The sequence below is a fragment of the Petaurus breviceps genome, unplaced genomic scaffold (genome assembly GCF_028583685.1).
Source record: "Petaurus breviceps papuanus isolate PSGF00001 unplaced genomic scaffold, PetGlider_PUasm1.0 174, whole genome shotgun sequence".
NCBI lineage: Eukaryota > Metazoa > Chordata > Mammalia > Diprotodontia > Petauridae > Petaurus > Petaurus breviceps.
The window spans coordinates 68094186-68118755 of NW_027185761.1; the positions used below are offsets into that span (position 1 = coordinate 68094186).

Genomic DNA, 24570 nt, shown 5'->3' on the forward strand with positions numbered 1-24570 from the left:
CTGTCTCTGTCTCTGTCTCTGTCTCTGTCTCTCTCTCTCTCTCTCTCTCTCTCTCTCTCTCTCTCTCTCTCTCTCTCTCTCTCTCTCTCTCTCTCTCTCTCTCTCTCTCTCTCTCTCCCTCTCTCTCTCTCTCTCTCTCTCTCTCTCTCTCTCTCTCTCTCTCTCTCTCTCTCTCTCTCTGTGTTTCTCTCTCTCCCTCTCTTCCTCTCCTCTCTTCCATTCTCTCCCCATCCTTCTTCCTTCTCTTCCTCCCTCCCTCTCCCCTTTTCTCTCTTTTTCTCCCCCACTCTCCCTCTCCATTCTCCCTCTCCTTGTCTGCCTTTCACTTTTTTTCTGGTTAAAAAAAGACTAAATTGCCAACATGTATCTTTTTACACCTTCTAAATTCTATTAAAGGAAGAGAAGCTAGACCAAACAGTGTAAATTCTTTTCCTTTTTTTTCTTTTTAGTCTTTCTGCCTCATGCATCAGAAGCCGTAAGGTTTTCTTAGTTCACATTTCTCTTTCCGGCATGTGCAGAGAGCTTAGAAGAAGTCTGTAAGTTAGACCATGCTGTTTGTTAAGAGTATCAGAAGATCTTTAAATGTCTATGTGGCCATTTCATTCAGGCCACATCTAGTTGAGGAGAAGACTAGGACCCCTTGACAACTCCCATGCATAAAAGACAAGCTTTCATTCAGAAATATGCCAGGATTCTAAATTTCTAAATTTGAATACATAAGACTTTATTCTGATCAACACTTGGGATTTTGGGGGCCACAGAGAGGAATGTGAAACCATATTCCCATGGACCCTCACAAGACTTGATGCATACTTAGGGAAAACCAAAAGGGCTTTCACACATAAATTGATATGTGTGTGAACATGTTCATGTGTCCATGTGTGAGTCCAAAGAGCCTTAACAATATAACCTGAAATGTCACCACCACAGGAGCATCTCTGTGGAGGCAAGTGATTTTTAAATTACCCATTTCTAAAACCCTGAAGTATTGTCACTGCTTAGAGAGTCAGGACTCAAAACATTCTTGCAAACTAGAATACAGGGCAGAACAAGATAAGATTAAGATTAAGTGTAACTGGGATAAATATAATGTTTTAAACTTAGGTCCCCAAAAACCAGCTTCACCAGGAGAAGCAGAAGGAGGTGCAGAAATAAGCTGGAGGTCTTAGTGGGCTCCAAATTCAACGAATCAACAGTATGATACAGCAACAACAAAAAAAGGTAAAGCGAATTCCAGTTACACTACAAAGGGCATAGTATCTAGGAATAAGAAGGTCTGCCCTGGTCTCACCCTATATGAAATATAATGCTTGGTTATGGAAGCCACATTCTAGGAAAGTCATTGATAAGCAGGAGACTGGAAAGGTCAAAGGTCACAAGGTCATGCCATATGAAAATCATGTGGAGATGAGAAGACTTGAGGAGAGGAGAGCCAGAAGCAAAGGGAAGATGTTGCAAAGAGGCAGATTTGGGCCTAAGCCAGGAAAACCTTTCTAACACTTAGAGCTTTCCCAAAGTGGTTAAGGCCTCCCTGGGAGAGACTGAGTCAGCCCTCAATCAAAGTCCTCAGAGGAGAGATGCCCACTTGAAGGTTATTTTTTAGAGGGCATCCTTTTTAGGTATGGACCAGTCTGAAGTATGGTGCTTCAGGTCCTTTCCAACTCTGAAATCCTATTATAACAACAGACCCACTAGACCTAGGTAGGGTTGGGGGATGCACCTTTTCCAACTAACAGGCTCCTAGTTCTGGGATTATACATACAGAGCTCAAACTTGAAGAAATCCAAAAAGAGGAGTCAGGTTCTTTTTTTACAGTCTGGCTCTTTATGGTTCCACCCCAGTCCCAGAGGGAAAAAAAATCACTCAAAGCTTAAATACAGTCACATCTAGGATTTCCCCAAAAAAGACAAAGAAAGTTGCTCTGTGAAGATCAGGCATAGGTTGTTTCTTTCCTCCACACAAAATAAATGAATAAAACTCAAAAAATTCAGAAGCATGTGGTAACAAAGACTTAAAGCAAGATACAATAACCTATAACTCATAGTAGGTCTTCCTAGGAAGTTGATAATTAAAGCATTAAGCATTTAGTGGGTCTATTAAATGTTTTGCCTTCACCTCAGCTCTGCACTGTCCAAATAACTACCTCAAGGCTCACATCTTCTGGCCAGCTACATCTAGGATGGGGCTTTATCATCCCTTTAGAGTCATTTTCTTCGGAAAAGATATAGTCACAAAACTCTCCCTCTGCTTCCAGTAAGCTCTGACTGAGAAACCTGGAAATTCCCAATTTCTGGAACTCATAAAGCAACTAATCTTCCAGGCTAGAAATATCCATCTCAGTCTGTCAGTTAATAAGCATTTATTTGGCACCCACTATGTACCAGGCACAATGTTAAACTATGGAAATTCAAAGAGAGGCCGAACCAGTGCCTGCTTTCACAAAGCTCGGATTGCTAGTCTGTCATCCCTACTGAGGAAAAGAAACCCAAGGCAGAAGAGGCAGCCAGGGCTTAAGTCCTTACTCAAGCTCACCTACAGGAGCACGTTGCTTGCATCACCATAGTCAAGAAGCCACAAGAGATGCCAGGCATTTAGGAGGAAAGAATCATCTCTCTCTCCATCACAGAACTGTTTAAGAAAATTGAAGAGATATTCAAAGAATTCTTTTCTCCAAAAGGTGGTCTTTGACTTTGACCAAGCATCTGCGCCCCTCAAGAATAACAGCATCCAAAATGCGCTCGCATCCCTTTTTACCCAGCTCGTCACATATCTGTATATAACAATCCCAACACATCTCAGTCTCAACATGACCATTCTTAGCCACCTCACCACGGTCTAAAGAGTAACACAGCTCATTCAGCAGAATAAAAAGGGATGTGCAGCCACACTTCTCTGGCTGCCAGATTCCATTTTCAGAGTCGATCTCCCCCGCTCTCCATGGAGGACAATTGGAAGTCCTCATAACAAAAGAAAGGAATACGGAGTGATAGGTTTTGTTGTAGCTGTGGTTGTTTTTAAAGGAAGATGACCTTGAGTAATTTAGGCAGGCCTGTTACTGTGCAATGAGTGAGAAAAAAAGAATTGGGAATGAAGGGGCACCCATGCGGTCAGGGGAGGCTCCCCCACACCCAGCCCCTGCATGCTGCAGCGACCTCCATGAGAGCCATATTGGACCCACTCAAGCACATCTAACTGCTCCTCCCCTCAATTCTGAACACAAGACAATGAAGTTTTCCCCCCAAGAGTCTGTAAAATAAATTAATTTTTATTGAACACAACATGAAAAGGACAGAGGCTTTCAAACATGCCTATTGGTTGAGTTTTTTTTTCCTAAAAAGTGGGAGATGGGTTATTAACTCTTTGTGCCAAGCCAATCCAACTACCAACTCACAACAAGTGTGCTCAGCAATTTATGGTCTTAGAGCATTGCCTGGGGCCCTAGGGAACCTTGACCTGTGGCTAAGCTATCACTTTTTGTTTTTTGAAAAATGTTTTATTATATAAAAATTGAGCCATCAACAAGACCTTTGTTTCTGACAAAATGACTTTTACAAGGTCATAAAATATGTAACATAGATTCTCATTTTTAAAAGTTATTGATGCTTTTTTTTAATGAACTTAAACCCTGATCTTCCTGGCTGAGATTCACTATACTGGATTGCTTTCAAAAAAAATATACTTTCCTCATCACCCACACAACAGGTAGTTATTAAGCAGGAACTGTGCTAAATTCTGAAGATTAAAAAAAGGGACAGTCCCTGCCCCCAAGGAGCTCACAGTCTAATGGGAAAGACAACAGGTAAACAACTAAGCCCAAACAAGGAGCATACAAGATAAACAGAACAGAATCAGGAACCCAGGAGTACCAGAGTTAAGAGAGATTCCCAGTGGTGGCTTACTGCCTGAGCTGTTCATTAGAAGCCCAAGGTATAGTGGGGAGGGGGCAGCTAGGTTTCTTTCTTCAACACCTGGATTTGAGTCCTGCCTTTGCCCCACACTAGCTGTGTGACGCTGGACTAATCATGTCACCTCTTAATGTTTCGGGCAACTCCTGAAGACTAAGCATCCAAGGAGATGCCACTTTGTAATCAAGTGAAATCTTCCCTCTTGGAGTTCCCTCCCAACAGCAATGAAAGAAGAGGTCCAGTCAGAAATAAATTCATGGCAAGCAAGGCACACTAACCATATTTGGCTTCCACAAAAAACCAGCACTTGCTTTTTTTCAAGCGCCCAGAATTTTGAAAGGAGACAAAAAGTGCAGTATTTCTCTGTAAGGTACTACTCCTTTAAGGTACTGCCCATTCACACTGAGCAATTTAGTGCTGAAAGTGATGGGGGAAAAGCATTTTGTGTGAAGAAAAATATAGCAACTGATGAAGGAAGTGGGGGGGGGAGGCTGTTATTATAGATCACTAGCTCTTAAGCTGGGGTTCATTCATAGGTTTTTTGGGGGGCCATGAACTTAAATGTGAAAAAATGACTTTTATTTTCACTAACATTTTAATTGAAATTTAACATTTCCTTCAATTATTAATTTTTTCAAAGTGATTCTAAGAAAGGGTCCATAGGCATCTCTAAGCTGAGGAAAGAGTCCATGATGCAAAATACTTTGGTGCCTGAAAGTAGGAAAAGAAGAACTTTGATATAATAAAGACTGTTCAAATATGCGTATGAAGATAAGCAGTTTTCAGATGAGATCTGAGCACACTCCAGGCATGGGGGATGGTCAGTGCAAAAGGACAGAGATGGGAGATGGCGTAAAGCTGTAACAGGATTGGGTTAGTGCTTACGGAAAACTACCCAGGGAGCAGCCTGGGTGATGGAATGGAGTGGGCAGGGCCAGCAGGAGGATCTTGGCAATAGTCCAGGTGCGAGGTGATGAGGGGGCAGTTTGGGAAGCCGAGTGAATGGTCTGAATGACCTATTATTCTTTGCTGCCCCCCTCTGGTTTGAGAGAAAAAAAGCCAAAAGAGGAAAATGTGGTAGTTCCAATGTTGATGCTGACATTTAAGTGGAGAATGCAGAATCCTGGTGAGAAAAGAGCTGGCTAGGTTTCTTTGCCTTCCCTTGGAGAGTCAACTTGAGCTGCTCTCTCATGAGTGCTATAACAGGATACAATTTGGTGCAAGCGCATGGCACCCTGGTTAAGCAATGGTTGGGCTGGTCTGGGCTTTTGGCACCCTAATTTTGTCAGATGTAAAGTTAAAGGTTCAGACTAGATAATAACTAAATCTACCTTAAGAGAACACTCTGCAAGTGGGAGATCTTGGAAAATACTTCTTAAGTGGATTTTTTTTTTAGAACCTGTGATCTGAGACACTTACTCTACCAATCAAATCAGCAACTTTTTTGTAATTAGGTCTTAAAGAGTTGTCTCTGGGCACTGAAAGGCCCAGTCATTTACCTAGGGTCATGTAGGCAACATACATGAGAAGTGACACTTGAATCCAGACCTTCCTGGATCCTAGGCTGGTTCTCAAACCATTATACCTGGCTTCTGAGAAAAATCTTCAATCTTATCCACATTTCTTTAGTAAACAGATGTTGCAAGCCATCTATGATGAGGAGATAGGGCATGCTTGCCACATCTGGGAGCCTTCATCAAGCCAATTACCTGTCCCAGACTGAGTCAGGTTTACAGGCCAACAGAACAGCACAGAGACTCACCCAGGAAAAGTAAGGAGCAAGGCAGGCTGGGTCTTGTCAACCAAGGAAATTCCAGCTAGAATCTAACATACAAGAAGGCCCAGGATAAAGACAGACCTCGCAATGGTTGGTGTGTTAGTAATTCTTCATTTACTGTACCACTATCCAAAGAAAAGTCATGTTTTGAGTGGAGGCAGAAATATTCCTGCAAGAGGATTCACCAGTGAAAGATAAACTGATTTTCCTGGCTTTGGAAGGAGGGAGAACAGACAGAGACACCACGTTACTTATCGCCTAACTGCACCGTCAGACTTCTCTGCTGCATCCAGAAACTCACCTTCCTGCAAGATCAAATCAACTTGGAAACTCCCACCTCCTCAGAAGCCCTTGTCCCATGGGTCCTCCCTCCCTCTGAGGAGTGGGAGTGAAGACTGGACATGAGAGAGCTCCTCTCAGAGCCTCCACCTGCAGGCGGCTCAGGGACCAATCTAGCTCTTGTGCATCCTTCCTTTACAAGAGGGTTAAGACATCAGGGTGAGAGCTTGACTTACTCAGTAACTGGGTTTAAGTGAGGCAGAGTTGTGAAGTCATAAGCCTCACTCTCTCTTCCAAGTCCAGTGGCTAGACAAAAGTCCAGCCATCTCGGCAGTTTCCCGGAACTTAAGAGAAAGCCAGCTTTATAAATCAAGAACTGAGACACAGAAAGGGCTCTGTGAGGAGAGAAAGGGTCACAGAGCCCTATAGAACCTGAGCTATAAAATGCCTTGGCTACCATGTTCCCTACATGTCACTATCATGACATGTAAGTTTAAGCCCACTCTTCCCAAATATGTAATTATAGGTAAAGTTCATACCAAGTTCATGAAAGAAATATTTTAACTACTAATATTATGTGCATTCTCATTAAATACCTTTACTATGTATTAACTAAGTCACTGGCTGGCTATTAATAAGTTCACCAGTGGGGGCTTCAGAGATATCTTAGTAGGGCCCCAAAACAAGGGTACTCTACAACCAATAAAAGCAGTTGCCACTCTTTAAGAAAGTGGCCCAGAGGAGATGCTGCATAGCGATGTTGTGATGTCTTGTCACTGCCAAGAGAACAGGACCTTATTGATGAATGCCCATTGGCCAAATAAAAATGTTCCCCAAAATGCCCCCCTTTAACCTCCTGGGGATTTCTGCCATGACCCTATGACCAGCAGGCCTGACTTTGACTGACAAGCTAGGCCCTTCCATCCTAAGAAGAATGTAGAGAAGGCAGACTACATGTAGAGCTAAATAAGAATTGGAAAAGCTGCCCAGATCAGAGCCAGGAGAATGCACAGCACCCCAGTGGAGCAGAAGCTATAAAGAAAATTGGTGTCAAAAGAGCATCAACACTAGACTCCAGGACTGTGTGGGCAAAAGGTGGGCACTATAGACAAAGGAATGTGGGAGGGATGCTGTGCTGCAGCGACCCCCAGGTAATGATTCTCTGCTTCTCTTCTCTCTTTCCAAGACTCCCTCATTGTCCCCCTCTAGACAGCGCTGGAGACTGATGACTTTCTTCCTAGGCATGGGGAAAATCTGCTTCTTACAAATTTGCTTACCTTTATTTAAATGTTTATTTTATCTCCTAAAACAGCAATTATGATAAACTGTTAACTGCAGGCATTGGTAACCTGGGATTATTTATTGGGAATACATTTAGAAGGAGATGATTGGAGGATAGTGTCCTAGGAGAGAGATTTTTGAAGTTCTGGTATATTTGCTAACAGCTGGCTAGTTAGGGGCTTTACAGATAAAAAGAAAATTAAAGATTCATCTTCCAACTTCCCAGGGCACAGACAGAATATTTATCAGGGTCCCTCCAGGAAAAAAAAAAAAATGAGGCAGCAGTGACTAGGGATCTGGGATTAGATTAGAAGAAAATCTCTCTGAGAAGGGAGAAGAAGGGGAGGTGAGAGAGACAGTCACACCCAAAGGGAGGAGTAGCCCTGCCCACAAAGAGTGACTGACAACCCAGATCTTCACCTGGGCAGAACTGGCCAGACAGACTCACTCCTCATTCCCTTCTCCCAACAGAAAGAGGAGAAAGGGCCTCTTCTTCCCAGGACACTCCTCTCTTCACTCAAGGGGCTTGTTTAAAGGAGAACTTTCCCCTCTGGTCCCATCCTCTACTGCTCCCAATCTCCACCAGTTTTGAAGACTGCTCTAAGCAGTCTTTCTTTCAAAGCAACTCAGTCATCTAAACAAGAAAGAAAAACCCCTATTTTCACAAAAACCATTAACATTCTTCCTTTTATTGGCCTGGAAAGGTTAAAAAAAAATGTATAAATTCTTAACCCTGATTGTTAATCAAATGCAATTTTTAAAACACTCCTTAGAACCCCTAGGTTAAAGGAGATCTTACTCTTAACCACTGCTCAGAGCCTGGCATCTCTGCCCTCTCTTAGCTTCCTCACGAAGCCTGGGTGGCTACCATGTCTCCAATTGCATTGTACAGACCATAAATATTTCATGATTGATGATACTTGTTTTATTTTAAAGGAAATGGAGTCACAATAAAATAACAAAATTAAAACAGAAACAAGAAACAAATCAGAGCAGACCCCAGGCAGCATCCCGCTAGGGGGAAGGTACAAAGGAAACAGACATTTTTTCAAACCCTTCACCCGCTCTCCCCATTTTTAAGAGGTCCCTGCTTTACGGGTCCGTTCTTAGTTTTAGGGGTTTGGGTTTTGTTGTTTCTCCCCAGCAAAGCAGAGGCTGACAAGTGACCCAGTCTTCTGTGTTCAGACCACGTCCTGAAAGGCAGGGAAAGACGTCTTCAGGAACCTGGCTGCCACAGCCGTCCCTCAGCTCCCCTGAAGCAGCTTCCCACCAGCTCTGTCTTTTTGATCCCCTCTCTTTAATTTAAAATCTCCCTCCATGAAGCCTTAATGTTTAGCTCACTGATGTCTCCCAATGCATGGAGTGAAAAACCCAGTATACTTGGCTAGCCTCTGGATGCTTCTTCCTATTTGGCCTGCAAAGAGTCAGATCCTTTTAAGGGCATGTTAACATTTGCATGTTCAAAGTGTATTTTGATTGTAATGGCTTTGGAGGTGTTCAATTTTTTATGTGAAGTTAAATGCATGATAAAACATTTATAAGATGCAAGAAACAGGCATAATTGATCAAGAAAGGTCCCAGAAGAGGTAAAATAAGATGGGATAAATAGCAAAGGTGCAGGGACCATTATTGGTTTTTCTTCAAAGACACTAAAGGAGAAAGGAAGAGCAGATGTGTGAAAACAGAGAGATCTCAACAAGAGGGAAGGTGAGAGAGGTGACCTGCTCCTGGTTCTCTCTGCTGGATGTGAGGGAGGAAATGAGGCAGACTCACCACTAGAGGAATACTGCAGGAAGCTGAGAAGAGACCCATAACAAGATTGCTGAGCACCAGCAAGAGCCCAGCTAATATTAGGGAAGAAGTGATGGACCCAGCGGTGTGCTGGGTGATAGTCAATTGTCAAGTTTTCAGTGTGAGCATTTACACCTCAGAAATCAGCAAATGCTTCAAACCAGAGCTTGATTCATTCTTTTGCTGGTGGTCTAGACTTCAGAAAGTGAGGGGGAAATGTCACAGAGCAGTTTAATTTTCAAAGTTTGGAAAGCCTGCTGTTAAACACTGGCCAGCACACCACCAAATGAAACTAAAGACAAAATTTCCTAACGTTCTCGAGCGACAAGAAGGCCAGAACAAGAAACAGTCTTACTGGTACCCAGGACTGAGGACTAACATCAGTTAAAGGAGATGTAAGCAACCGTCCATGGATTATATCCAATGGATATATCTTTATCTTGTTTCCATGTAGTTCTCTGCATAGTCTCCACCAGCAGAGTGCAGGCTATCCGAGAGCAGGGGCTATCTTTTTGCCTTGCTTTGAACACCCAGAACTTGGCACCATACTTGTCACATGGTAGATGCTTAATAAATGCTAACCATTGTCAGTAATATAAGCATCCCTATAATGGCAGCTACGTGTGCAGAGGATAGAGCTGGGCCTGGAGTCAGGAAGACCAGAGTTTACATTCAGCCTCAGACATTTCTTGGCTGTGAAACTCTGGGCAAGCCATTTGATCACTAAGTGTCCCCATCAGTAAAGTGTGGGTACTAACAGCACTGGCCCCTGGGGTTGTGAGGACACAACATTTGTAAAGAGCTTTGTAAATCTTAAAATACAATATTAATACTAGATATTGCTATTATTCACTATGACTATGAGAATATAAATGAAAACAACGTGAGACATCAAATGGGTAAAGAATGTTTCACTTCTTGAAGAAGAGAGTGAACTCCTGGTACAGTATGGGGCATGCACTGTCAGACATGGACAAGGCTCTGATGCTTTGGTTCCCTACGTTACCTCTTTCTTGTGCAGGAGGGTTCTACTAGTAAGAAGTAAGGGGAGGGGCGGCCAGGTGGCACAGCGAGTAAGAGCACCGGCTCCAGTGTCAGGATGACCTGGATCAAATCCGGGCTCAGATACTCAGCACCACACCCAGAAATAATAACTGGCCGTGTAACCTTGAGCAAGTTACTTAACCCCGACTGCTTTAAAAAAAAAAAAAAAAGTAAGGGGAAGGGGTCATGGTGAAACAATGTTTAAAAAAAAAACTACTGAGGCATCTATCTAATTTTTAAAGAAACTATGTAGCACCTAAAATCAGGAACTTTGCTCTGAGCTTACTGGTGGTATGGCTATAAAAAAAAGTCATTTTGTCTTTCTGAGCCTCGGTTTCCTAACCTGTAATATGGGAATAATAATACAATCACTACTTATCTCATAATATTGGCATTAAAAAACATAAAATGCCATGTTAATAAGAGTTAATAGGGCAGATGAGGCTGAGGTCAGGAAGCCTTTCTTGTTCCTCCTAGCTGCTAAGAACTTCCTCTCTCAGATCCTTCCACCTACTGTGTATAACTTGTACCTGGCTATTTACAAGCTGTTCTCCCGCCCCCCGCACCCCCACCATCAAAATGTAAGTTCTTTGAAGAAAGGGACTACTTTTGCCTTCCTTCATATGCCCAGCCCTTAGCACAGTGCCTGGAACATAGTAAGGGCTTAATAAATGCATGTAGACTGACTGGCTGTCAGGTCAAAGATCTGTAGGAGAGAACTGGCCTTCAATTCAGGAAGACAGAGCTCAGCTCGAATCCACCTGAGACACATACTGGCTGTGTGACCCTGGCCTTGGTGCTCTGAGCAACCTTCTAAGTCTATTAGTTGCAGAGAGCAGGTTGACCTCCATTAGTTAAGTGCAATTTCCTCATACTAATGAAAAGACTGGTTACATTGCCCCCTACCTTCTTACCACTTTTATTAGTCTAGCAGTTTCCTTGCACTAATGAAATCACAAGTCTAATCGATATCCTTATCCCATAAATTCCTTCATAGCTGAGGAAACTAATCATATGACTCAGGACAATATATCCAAGGTTATACAGGAGACATGAGTAAACAGACACAGTCAGTGGTAGCAGAGACCAGTAAAACTGACACATTTCTCAGAAGCTAGTAAACTCACTCTCTTTTTTTCCTTCCTTTGTCCCCCCACCCCTTTTTTTCCTTTCTAAAGCTGGTTTTTCCCTGAAGGTGCTGAGTTAAAGAGAGTCAAAGGCTAAGGGAAAAGTTGAGGGAAAGTCCCAAAGTGAGGGGGAAGCTCGTAAAAAGGTTTGTAAACTTTCCTTGCATTTCACTTTGCACTTTGAACCCTGTAAACTTGGACAGACAGCACCACCACTTGGTTGTTGTGGGAGGACAAAAGAAAAAGTTAAAGCAATGAAGGAGGGTAGGAATCGATCGATATTTATCAAATCCTTACAAGTGCTAGGCACTGGGCTAAAGGTTGGGCAGGATTTCAGTCCCAAGCCAGGACACTGATTTGGCATCTTGGCTTGGCACAATGGATCAAATAGATGGTAGCATCAGAGACAGAGCTAATGCAGACTTCTGAAGATGGAATGAGAGCAGAAATGGCAATAGCCAATCTTCCTGCTTCTGAATTCCAAGTCACACTGGCCTTAAGAGCTTTTGTGCCAACCACTCTTCCAAATTAATATGGGACTACAAGGATAGATAAATGTTTGAGCCTTAAAGGGGAGAAGCCTGAACTGACCCCTGCAAAAATGAAGAGACTCAGGGCAGCTAGGTGGCGCAGTGAATAGAGCACCAGCCCTGGAGTCAGGAGGACCTATGTTCAAACCCAGCCTCAGACACTTAACACAAAGACTATTCATGTGACCTTGGCCAAGTCACTTAACCCCAATTATCCTCCAAAAAAAAGCAAAAAGAGACTCTTCAAGTGATTGACAGGGAAATAAGGAGTTAATATAGCCCAGAAACAGTGATGAGGGACCTTTAAGACTTCAACCCACCATAACCTACAAGTTAGATTGCTTGCCTTTTCTTGTGCTGTAGCTGGAATTTGGGATATTTAGGACCATATCCTGATTCCTGTGGTCCTGGGACTCAGGCCATAATCTCACAAGGCCATGACCTGGAAAAATGGCCTAAAAATAGAGTCAGGCTTTTTTCTGTCTCGGAGAAGTTGGTGTTGTGAATGAATGAAAAGCCCAGTGTGTTATAGTCAAGGAATGCTTCTGCTTTGGTCACGAATTTACTTGCTTCAAATGGTGACTTTTAGCAAAGGTAATCAATGAAGCAACATGGCAGGAAGGTAGAGTCTGGGTCACAGATATTAGCATGCAATTAACATGAATATGAACACATGTGCATGTACACATGAACATACAGGCAAATATACATGTGTGCTTCCACGTGTGTGTTGTTTATTCCATATACACACACGTGTGTGTATGTATATGTGTATGTATGTGTGTATTCTAGCATCCCAGGCATAGGGAATAGCGAGAAGAAAGACACAGAAAGGAAGATAGAGAGTTTCCTTCAAGAACATCAGGTACACCAGTTCAACCACATAGCAGAGTGGATGAAAAGAGCATAATTTTAGTTTTCTTTTCTTTTTTGAAGGGGGAGGGCAGGACACTTGGGGTTAAGTGACTTGCCCAAGGTCACACAGCTAGTAAGTGTTAAGTGTCTAAGGCTAGATTGAACTCATGTCCTCCTGACTCCAGGGCTGGTGCTCTGTTGACTGTGACGCCTAGCCACTCCAAGAGCATAATTTTAAAAACCAGGTTCTAGTCTAGAACCCAAAAAGGGCCCTGATAAGGAAGAGGAGCCTGCAGAGCATGAAGAGCAGCCCTTGGCACAGAGTACAGGGCTGTGACACTGTGTACAACACCCTGACTTTAATCAGTCTAGAAAGTGTTGCCACTCTGGAGAATACCTACCTTGTTGCTGACCTGAAGTAATGCTCAGCATCATATGACTCACCAGCTCTTAAAAGAAAATGGTAGAAAAGTCATCTGAAAACAAAAAGGATTGCGATTTTTCTTGCTTATAAACCCAGGGTATTCATTCAAAGTCGACACAGAAATACCCCCAAAAATAGTTTCTTGAAATTTACAGAGCACATGCCCAGACAGAGACTTGCTGGACTGTAGGTTTAGACTCTTCATTGATTGAAAATTGGATAAAATGACATTTCCAGCTCAGCCACCCCAAGCCCAGGAACAATAGGGAGACAGTTAGCTAAATCCTGGCAAATTGATCTTCAAGTCAGAGGGGCTAAAAGCAAACATCCAGCTGTTTAATGTCAGCAGAATCAACTTTGTCTGTATCTTTATTTGTACTGTGAAAATGGGCTTATAAACATAACCTTATGTCAGAGACTCTTGTGCCTCAAGTGAGAAGGACACACTGAGGGGTTCTCATTTTCTTGGTTTATACTCTCTGTCCCTGGCAAACCTGGAAATATATATATATATACACACACACACACACAGAGGTACATACATATATTTTTCTATGTGTGTGAACATGCACATACATACAATATACTTCCATATAAATGTGGAATGCATGTGTATATACATGTATGTATATTTGTATATACACCTATGTGTATATATAATAGATACTGTATATATATGTATATTCCATATATTTCCAGGTGTGTGCAGATATATGGCTATCTACACACACATATACACATGTGTATGTGTGTATACATATATGTGGGTATATTCGTTCTAGCCTCCCAGGTCTAGGGAAGAGGTGGGAGAAAAGTACAGAAAGGGAGACAGTCTCCTCCCGAAGCACCAGGTAAGGCCATGTACCTGACTGGCAGAGTGGATGAAGAGAGCAGAAGGTGAGAAGAAAAAAGAGCTATTAATGTCAGACAAGGACTTGGTCTGCTAGATCCTGAAGGTGATGGGGAGCTACCAAGGTTACTGACCTGAGGGCTGAAGTCTTTAGATCTCTGATTGGGGACGGACTCTGGCAGCTGGGCACAGGGCAGACTGGAGGCAGGGGAACACACTGGAGGCTGCTACACTCTGAGAACACACACATAAGAGGTGAGGAAGGCCACAGGGTGGCTCTGTGGGTGCCAGAGAAGAGGCCACACAGGGGAACTGCTGAAGGAGAAGAATAATGGATTCTCCTGGCTGCTCAGTGGGTGCCTGAGAGTCACAGGAAAGAATGGCGGATGCGTGATCCTCGCTACCACCAGAGGGGGGGCGAGGCAGGTGCTATTGTCATCCTCATTTCACACTTGAGAAAACTGATGCAAAACAGAGGTTTTGACTTATCCAGGGTCACAGAGCCAGACAGTGTCTGAGGCTGGATCTGAACTCATCTCTTCCTGACTCCTGGTCCAGTGCATACCCACTGCACCACTCTGCTGGAACTGGGTAACCTCTCATAATAATAAGCTGTGACACTGGATTATTGGGAGGTCCTTGGCAGTTTAGGGAAATTCAGAGAAGGGAAGAGTTTGTGAGGAAAGATTATGAGTTCTGTTTTAGACATGTTACATCTGAGATGCTTTCGGGACATTCAGCTCAAAATCTGCAACACGCAGTTAAGTGATACATGATTGCAGTTCAGAACAGTGATTAGAACTGGATACGTAGATCTGGGAATCCTACAGAACAGAAGATAACTGAACACATGGGAGATGAAATCACCATGTGAGATAACACTATAGCAGGGAAAGGGGCCAGGACAGAGCTTGGTTAATGGACATGACATGGGTGAAAGTGAGCAGTAACTGTTCCTCAGTGACTGACATATAAAAGGTAAATAGTAAATGTCTGTTGAATTAAACTGAATTGGTTTCAATCCTTCATCCACAAAGATATGATCCTAGACCAAAGCTTCCCATCAATCGTGGAATGGCTAAATAAAAGCTCTAGTACACAGATGTAAAGAAATATCAATGCTCCATAAGAAAAGATGAATATGAAGAATTCAGAGAAGCTTAGGAAGACCTATATGAACTAGTGCCAGATGAAGAACCAGGAAAACAATATGCACAAAGACTACAAATGTAAAATGGAAAGAAACAGAGTGACAACAAAAAACTGAGCTAAACATTGTGAATTTTAGCCACCAAGCTTGTCGTGGCAGGAGAGAAGATGCACCAGCCTCCATTCTTTGCAAAGATAGGGGCTGTGGGTGTTGAACATTGAACATGTTACCAGACTTAGTTGATGGACTGCTTAGTTTTGCTAAATTGCTCCTTCCCCCCATCCCAATCTTTCTTTTCTTTTTTATTATAAATTGTTTTTTATAAGGGTCACTCTTGTCGAAGCAGGGGAAGAAAATATCTAGAAATGAATGTAAAAAGGAATGATTCCAGTGAGCTTAAAAGGAATCTATTAAAATTATATTTTCAGTGTTTGTGACAAAAACTCAGGTGAAATCATATCCAGATGAAGGGAACAGATGTTGATTTCAGGTGTAGAAAGACGACCTACTGCATTAATAAACTTGTTCATTACTATTACTAATAGAAGTTCTATACACAAATGTACTGTGTCACTGACTTCCACAGTACCACCACATTTGCCCTAAAAGGCAAAGATGATTCTCATTTATCTAGGCTCCTCACAAACCTATCCCCCTTCCTCATCTGGCCCCAAGGATACAGACTGAATCAACAAAAAGAAAATGTTTGCATTCTTGGGAGTCCCCTGCTGCTTCCTTAGCAAGTCAAACTCCAGCTGAAAGTAAGTGGTCATTAGGTTTATAAGAGAACAGAATCAGGTGAAAATGGAAGAGACAGTGCTTGAAAAACCTTCCTCCTTCCTCAGTCATCTTGGCTTAGAAGGACCTAAATGACCTTGCCCAGACCCCTCTGCTTTCTTTGGAGTTCCCTGCTAATTCACTGGTTGCTGAAAGCAGAGTTTCTCTGCTTTGTGTTTTCCTCAACTCTTAAGCATATGTAAATGTGTGCACAAGAGCCCACAACATGCTGCCTTTGAGAAGGATTGGTGTCATTTGGACCATCTGGCCAGATGTTCATTTTCATCCAAGACCATTTGGGAATACTTGGAATCTATTATCCTCGGGGAAGGAAGTGAGTCTGAAACTGGATGATGTTTAGAAGACCTGATTTAGCATAAACAACAGCAAATTTTCTTTGAAGAAGCTATTTTTGGTCTGGACTTTTCAAGATATCCAACAAGTCCCATCTATGAACACAGAAGATGGGCCCTGGGTCATTGCTCCTCAAATGTTCTGTGTTTTGGATCCATGCCCAAAGTGTTGCTTTTATACTGAGCAAAGTGCTTTTCTGTCTTTATGATCCTTGTAGTAGATGACATTTTGTTTTGCCATCACCTTCTTTCCAAATATATATGGAGAGGCAACGTGGTAGCCAAACACAATATGGTGTAATGGCCATGAAGGTAGGAAGACAGATCTGAGTTCAAATCCCACCTCAGACACTTAGAAGCCATGTGACCCTGGGCAAGTCACTTACTCACTGTCTGTCTCAGTTTTCCCATCTTTAAAAGGAAGGCATCAGACTTAATAACTTCTAAGGTCTCTTCCAGGTTAGATTTATGACATTTTCAAAGTGCCCACTATGTGCCAGACACTGTCAGTGTTTTTTTACACAAATTATCTCATTTGATCTCATTGTGATCTCTCCCCACACACAAGCACATAGAGCCATCCCTCATAACAAAGAATAAAAATGAAAAACTAACCAACACATGACCTGAGATTAACAACGTATTCAATGTTCCACACTCAGTTTCCCACTTCTGTGGGCAATGCATTTTTTCATCTTTTCTTCAGGGACAAGCTTGGTCATTATAATTACTGAAAGAACAGAACTGTCTTGCTTTCTCCACATACACTACTGTAGTCAGTGTGTATAGTCAGTGTGTATGTTGTTCTCCTGATTTACACAACGTGTTTATACATTTGTTGCTTCTCCTGTTCAAATGTCGGCTCCTTCAGAATGAGGACTGTTCCAATAATTGTATCTGTTACCTCAACACCAAGCACAGTGCCTGATACACAGGGTGTGCCCTATCAATCAATGCTTGCTGACTACATCAATTGTTACGTCTTCCCTCAGGCTTCTCTGTATTCATCACATTCATCATTTCTTACAGTACAGTAATATTCTGTCCCACAACTGGTTTAGCCATTCCCCAACCAATCAACAAACGTCCACTCCATTCACAGCTCCTTGCTACTACAAAAGGGACTGTTATAAATATCTCAGTATATATGGGACCATTGTCTTAGACCTCCTTGAGGGATATGTCCAGCAGTAGCATCTCTGGCTCAAAGTATGTACCCATTTCAGTCACTCACTTAGCACCTTTCCAGAATGGTCTTTCCAAAGCCCCTCCAACATTGGCTGTTTCCATCATTTGTATTCTTTACCAAGTTGCTGAGTTTGAGGTAAAAATTCAGAGTAGTTCTGAGTTGTATTTCTCTTATTATTAGTATCTGTAGCATTCTTTCACATGGTGATTAATGGTTCAGGCAAGGAGAGGCATTTAGGGACTAATGTGACTAGTTCACAAGACATTAAATTGCTTGGAATTAATGTAAGACAGAGGTTGGCACTTTTGTGTCAAGACATTGTATCAAGACACTTTGTTAAGACATTTTTGTGTCACAGAACCCTTCGGAAGTCTGGCAATATCTGTGGATCTCTTCTTGGAATAGTGTGCTTAAATATACAGAAATAAAATACTTAGGACTACAAGGGAATCAATTCTATAAAAATACAGTTATCAAAACAGGGGTTTTTTTTTTTAAGTTCACAGATCTCAAGTTACGATCCCTTGATTTAGGGTAAGGGTGGGGGCAGAGCCATCACTACATGAGGAAGAAACAGCAAGCTTTGCCTTAGGGTGCCAGTGGTAGGTGGTTCCAACAGCTCCATGGGTGGAGAATGCTTCCTTCCCACCCTGCACTTCCACCCCTCTGAGCTTTGCCTCTTGTGTCCATCTTTTCCTTGCTTTAGGCACAAAATTCTTAGCTAGGAGGAGGGGTAGTGGAGGGAGGTTCTGTGGATGCCTTAGTCAAAGCTGCTGCTTCCTAAAGCCAAGTCACCAATTGGTCTCCATTATGTTTTCACCCTTGGGATCCTCTTTAGCCCTGTTAACCCTTCCAGGATGGAGGACAGCTGACATTCAAACCATGGCTCTTTCAGGTTTCTCTGGTGTAACAATGATGGTTTCAGATTTGGAGTACTTATTCTTTTTAAGATAGTCTGGTTTGGGGCTAAAAACCTGGTTAAGTTTTCTCTTGCAGCTACTTCTGTGACAACAGCCATTCCAGCCAATAAGATGGCTAAAAGAGGATCCTTGACCCAAAAAAGCCTAGAAATAGTTTTTAGAATGAAGTTTCCCTCACCATAATGAGGCTGAAAATCTGAGATTAAAAGTGCATATTCACTAGAAGATAGTCCACTGAAATTAAATCACACATGTTCTCTAATGCGATTATAAGGAAATTAGTATCATGACATGCTTCAGAGAATAAAGATGAAATTCCAAACTGTTCAATCAAGTGAGGCCTCTCAGGAGTACTGCACTGGGAACTTTTTAGGACTGTTTTACTTTGTGATGCAGAAATGGGCGCAGATCCTTTAGGAAAGGGCCCCTGAATGCCGCAATAATAAAATGTCCATAGAGCATCCCTACTGTGCACCAGGCACAGGGCTAAGCACTCTACAGAGAGGACTCATCTGATCCTCACTTCAGTCTGGGAGGCAGCTGCTCTCCTTGTTCCCATGACCCTCAACAGCTCAGCTACTGCTCTAGCTTGGCTTACTCAGATTGGTTTGGCTCCCTTTCTGATCATTAAGTCATGCTAGAGAACCACACTCACAGGTAATTTGGGGCAGAACAATGCACAGCGTGAGTGTGTATGTGTGAGTGTGAGTGTGTGTGTGTGTGTCAGGGCAGAATCAGACTTGCTTTCAAAACTAAGTGAATTCCCCTCAGTAAGTGTCAAATATGGATTACAGACTCTGCGCACAGCTTCCTCTACACTATGCCATACTTCCTATCACTGATTACAAATTGGAAAGCAAGCCAGCTTTTAAAAATGGAATGATTTAGTCAAGACAGAAGGAAAAGGAAGGAGAGAGGGAAATGAAAGGCAATGACCGTGTAGCATCTTCAAGGGAATGAAAGGTTAATTCAGAGGATAGCAGACTGTTGCTCAACATCTTTGCCAAAACAATAAAAATACAGGAGGTTTAAGTTGCAGGTAAAAAGATAAAATTAAACAGAAGAGTGAAAATCAATCAGCAAACCTTTATTAAGCACTTACTATGTACCAGGCACTGTGCAAAGAACTGTAGGAACAAAAAAGTCGGTCCCTGTCCTTGGAGTTCACATTCTAAGAGATCAGACAATATATACATAAATAAGCCGTACAAAGTACGAGTAGCCACAAAGTAACCTTAGAGAACAATAAGTGTAAAGCATTCAAATATCTAACAAAATAAATTTGGAGTCTTTTCTTTTTTGGAGGGGTAAGCCAGGGCAATTGGGGTTAAGTGACTTGCCCAAGGTCACACAGCTAGTAAGTGTTAAGTGTCTGAGGTAGGTTTCAAACTCCTGTCCTCCCGACTCCAGCACCAGTGGTCTATTCATTGCACCACCTAGCCACCCCAGGGAGGTTTTTCCAGAGCTTGGTGGGACAACCATCTAACTAAAGGATTAGCTGAACTCCACATTGTTTAGGGGCCCTTTCCTCCTAAGCCTACCATCAACTGGAGATGTTCACTTCCATCCTCACTGCCCTGAATATTTATTAAGCTGTCATTGTGTATAACAAACACCCTAGCAGATACTAAGGGGGTGAAAGGCAGTTACCTACCCTCAAGGGGCTTCTTATATTCACCAGAAGGGGAAGATGGACAGGCCTACACACAAGCCTTCTCGCACCTACTTTCCCCAACCTCCAACATTTTCCTTAGGCATACGGAACATGGGGTCCAGAGTCCCAAGCTCTGATTTACATGGCCTCAATTCAGTCTTGGAGGAATGACCTCAAAATATCAGTCTTTTTGTCTGGTTATCTCCCAACCCCATTTGGACTGGGAAACTCTTGTGAATACATAACTCACTGAAGGCATCTAGATCCCATACAAGAATCAAAATAACAATTAGGGATAGGATGGTATGTATCTCTTTACTTTACCTCACAGGCCAGAAATCACCAACATCAGCGGCCCAGAAATCACCAACATTAAGTCTCCTATGTTACTTCCTAGGCTCCAGAATCTTCGGTGGTGATCTATTGCCTGCTGAGTAAAGTACAAACAACTTTACCAAAATTTAATTTTAACCAGCTAACCTGCCTCTCTCTCTTTCTTCATGTGCTAAACTCAAATTGGTCTGCTCTCTAACTGTCCCCCGTTTATGCCCTTTCATCTTTCCAGGGAATGTTGATAATGTGTTGAGAGCCTGCCATACTCAATAAGTCTAGATAATAACAGATAAGAAATTTTTAAAACCAACCATCATGCTAATGACAACATATCTAACATCTAGTATTTTAAGAAAATGAGCTAAAAGGTCTCAAGAAAAATAGAAAAGAGCTAGAAAATGCTACAAGAAATTTAAAACAATAACAAAATCATAAAACAAAATTATAATACAATAAAAATTCATGAAGCAAAGCTTTTTAATATTTTGACAAATATTAGCATTGTCTGATGACTTGTTAATAATTAATTTGCAAAAACATGGGAAGTAATACGTTGGAAGTAAATAATGCAAAGCCAAAAGAACTGAATCCACAATGACCAGTATTACTACATGAAAGGAAAAATATATTCACAAGTATAAAGACATATGAACAAACAGAGGATACACACTGAGAGCAATGTATCACGGACACTGCATTTAGAAATTTGTTTTAATCTGTCAGTTGAGAACAAGCCCCCAAACTTGAAAAAGTTTTAGAAAGAATTTTATTAAGACATTTTGACAAAGGAGAGATCGAGGAAAGTTACACATGTTTGTGTGTGTACGTACATATGTGTATACACAAAAGTACTAACACATGAATTGTACATACAGTTTGCAGAAAAAGGCAGCTCCCAGGTAAGGCTGCTTGAGATGTACATCAGCAGAGAAAAATAAATATTCAAAATAATTTGCAGAAGCCAAAACACTATCTTTGGGTGGACCCAAAACAAGCCCTCTACAGGTTCTAAACACTCCCTATAGCCAGCCACTGGGCATCTCTGAGGTTAGCCTACTCTACCTTGAGCTTTGGGTTAGATAATTTTCTAGCCACATGAAGCTAAGTTTGAACAATATTAATAAATAATAATGAAATGTTTCCCCCCCACAAAAATAAATATATCTAAACATACTTTTTGGCTTTGTTGTGCATTACAGTTAAGTAATATAATAATCTTTGTTCTAAAATAACACTAAAATTCATGACTTTCACCCATATGTAATTACTTGAGAGTAATACTATTTGTATTTATTTGCATCACCTCAGAAACCCCCTTTCATATTTGTGGGATTCTCAGAATCACCTATCCCAGGTACTTAGCCAGTGTGAATTCACTCAAAACCATTAACTGACATGTTTATTTTTTTCTCTTGTCATTCAGAGGGTACAATTAGTTCAAAGGAAAGGCATTAAATGAAATAACATTAACAATGATGATGATAATCACTAGCATAAGAAAAATACAGCAACCCCCCCATAAATGTGGGGCACACTGCCCTCTCCCACAAAAACAATGGGGAAAGTAAGCAGGAAGAGGCATCACATGTGAGTGGCACACACACAGAACACATGCATCACACATGACCCAGGCACACATGCAAAAACACTTCAGGCCCCTTAAGATGGTACCCCACTGCTCTCACGGGGGGGGGTCCCCGGGGGTAGCAGGAATTGTTGGTCTATACCGGTCTCCTGGAGGCTGCTGGTAGCAGCTGGGTGTGGGGTCTCCTCTTGGCACTGTTTTGCAGGTCCCAGGAGTTCATGGTAGAGAATGAAGAAGGCTGATGGGTCAGTTGCTCAAATGTCTCAAGTCTCATGTGGCCCAAAAGGCAGATGACCTCTGCTAGGAGATGCACCCTGATGCCAGACTTGGCATTTCATCTCCTCATGGCCACCTGCGAGCATTGGCTAGAAGGGCAGAGTTCCCAGGATTCAACTGTCATCTGTGTGTAAATGACTCCAAAATGCACAGAGCCACCTCTCTCCAGATCTCTGGTTCCATGTCTCACATGCTTGGACATTTCTACCTAGATGAGCTGTAGGCATCTCAAACTTAATGCATCTGATCTCATCCTGAACTTTTGGAAACCCATATAGATTCCTTTGAGGCTGAACTCAAGAACCACCTCTTTCTATCAAATCAACAAGGAGCTGTGAGTTGGGTACTAGGGATACCAAATACAAATAAAGTTCCTGTCCATTCCAACTCTTTCAAGGCTTTCCCTCCATAGTTAGCCCCCATCTCAAAAGCCCTGTGTACCTATTTTGTAGGTATGCTGTATTTACTTATCTGGAGACCTACTGTGCCCCTCAGTAGAATCTACAAGAGGATGGTTTGTTGGAGAGAGGAATCCATCTGGATTGACAAAGGCAGTGTCCTGATCTGGTATGCTAGTGAAACTTCTAGCATTGTGAGATTGAAGAGGGTACCCATAAAGGGGGTTAGGGTTGCTCTGGAGACCCCAAAATACCAACACGCCGGGTCCTACTGAATGAATTTGACTCAAGTCTTCCCAGCCAAAGAAAAGCAAAGTTTATTACAAGTTCACTTGTATTGGACACAGAGTAAGTCTGTGCTGGGTCATTTTATGGCATCTGACACAGGGAGACAAGATGGGGTCTTATATACAGAAGGTTGTGGGAGGAATCCAGGGGTGGTCTAGGGGAGGAGTTTGGGGAGGGTCTTCACAAGGAGTCAGATGAGGTCAATGAGTGATTAAGGGTAGGAAGTAGTTGGAGGTTACCTGGAGGCGACAGACAAAGGTGGGCTAGGCCAGTTCAAGGGTGGATTGATATTTTGATAGGCTCAAGGGTGGGAAGTAGATGGACAATGGAGGGCTAGGCTAGTAACAGAGGTTTGGGCCCAGCCACAAAGTAAGGCTTATTGTCTCATCAAATGGGACAATTAATCAGAGTCCAAGGGGGGCTCCCAGAGCCCAAACCTCATCAAGATCAAGGGAAGATCAAACAAGGAGGATGAAAACCACCTAGGCCTCTGCCAGAGTGCTGTTCCATTCTGCTCTTGCTTCTCTTTGCTCTGACAGAGAGAATGGTCTTTGCACAGAAAGGAGCTGTGATGCATAAAACGTTTGAGAGATTTCATTTCTGGTAATTAATGACTTTATTCATTATGAGTAGCGAATAATTAATAAAAGGATGATCATTTGGCTCTCATAAACCAAAAGATAAATCATGGAGGCTTCTCAATTTATATGCCCTGGGAAGAGCAGTGTTCCTGATAGGTGGCAATCAACTCTGGTTAACATCTAATGAGAGAATGAATATTATAATGAGAGGTGAACTTATTTAAAGAGGGGCTGGAGGACTTTGATTAGGTCACTCCTAATCCCAGACTACCCCCAGCCAAAGGCAATCTAAACAAAAGGATCTACCCTCCCTTCCCCTACCCTCCCAAACTCCTCAAGCTTTCTGGAATAGAACACAATGGACAAATTTACCTAGATTCGATTTTTTTACCCTTTAATCAGAACTAAACTGCCCCTGCTGGGTGGGGCCTCAAACAAGCCCCTGAAGATTTGGGAAATTTCCTTCTGAAGCTGGTTGAGTAAGCTAGGAGGGGCTGATTTCTGAATGAGAAAATAGAAAAGGGAAAATCTTAATCTCAATTAATAATTGGTTATTAATAAAAGACAGAAATAAATCACTTCTCTCAGATTACTGAGACAGGCAACTCTTACATGAAGAAATTCCTTCTATAGGGGAGGTCGGCACCTTCTCTGCAGCCCACAGTCTGGGACAAAAAGGAAATCCACCTGCCTGGGGGAAAAGAGCATCAATACCATGCTGGTGGTCCTGGTGCGACCATTCTGGGCAACCAGGAGGAGCTCTGCCCCACGAATCACTGAGCTACACAAATGAGCATTTGGACCTAAGGTACTCCACACACCACCAGGGTATGGGGTGTATGGGATGCTCAGGAAAGATTAGCTCCTCTGGCTGCTGGGACCTTTCCAGGACTGTCTCACCTTTGGTATCCACCTTCACCCAATTCTCACCTGTGGCTCCAAGAAACTACAGCATGTGCAGCAGTCACAACCCAGTAAACTACCTCAGCAGATGGGCTAAAACAGGTTGGGGGCAACCGATCGGACTCAAACCTGTCAGTGAGTTAGGGGTGTCAAGCCCAAGCATTAGCACAATAACAATATCGTAAAAAAACAAGCCCTTTCTACCTTTCTGGTTTTCTCTGATGTGGATACAAAGGGTGTCCTAAGGTTTAAGAAGAATATCCAGGGTTGCTTTTCCAGTACTCTGTAGATCATGGGGGG

At 42.4% G+C, this 24570-nt stretch overlaps 1 long non-coding RNA gene across 2 annotated transcripts in view; it reads right to left on the minus strand.

The window, feature by feature from the left end:
- Positions 1 to 24570, minus strand: part of LOC138158243 (uncharacterized) — a 47629-nt gene that overhangs the window by 14101 nt on the left and 8958 nt on the right. The window contains exons 2-5 of one of the 2 annotated variants that reach the window (XR_011167601.1): positions 20231 to 20333; positions 13998 to 14097; positions 12991 to 13038; positions 8149 to 8435 (exon numbers count right to left, since the gene is read on the minus strand). This is a non-coding gene — a long non-coding RNA (uncharacterized lncRNA). Of the gene's footprint in view, positions 1 to 8148; positions 8436 to 12990; positions 13039 to 13997; positions 14098 to 20230; positions 20334 to 24570 lie in introns of those variants that run through there. The other variant, XR_011167600.1, reaches the window with a different exon arrangement.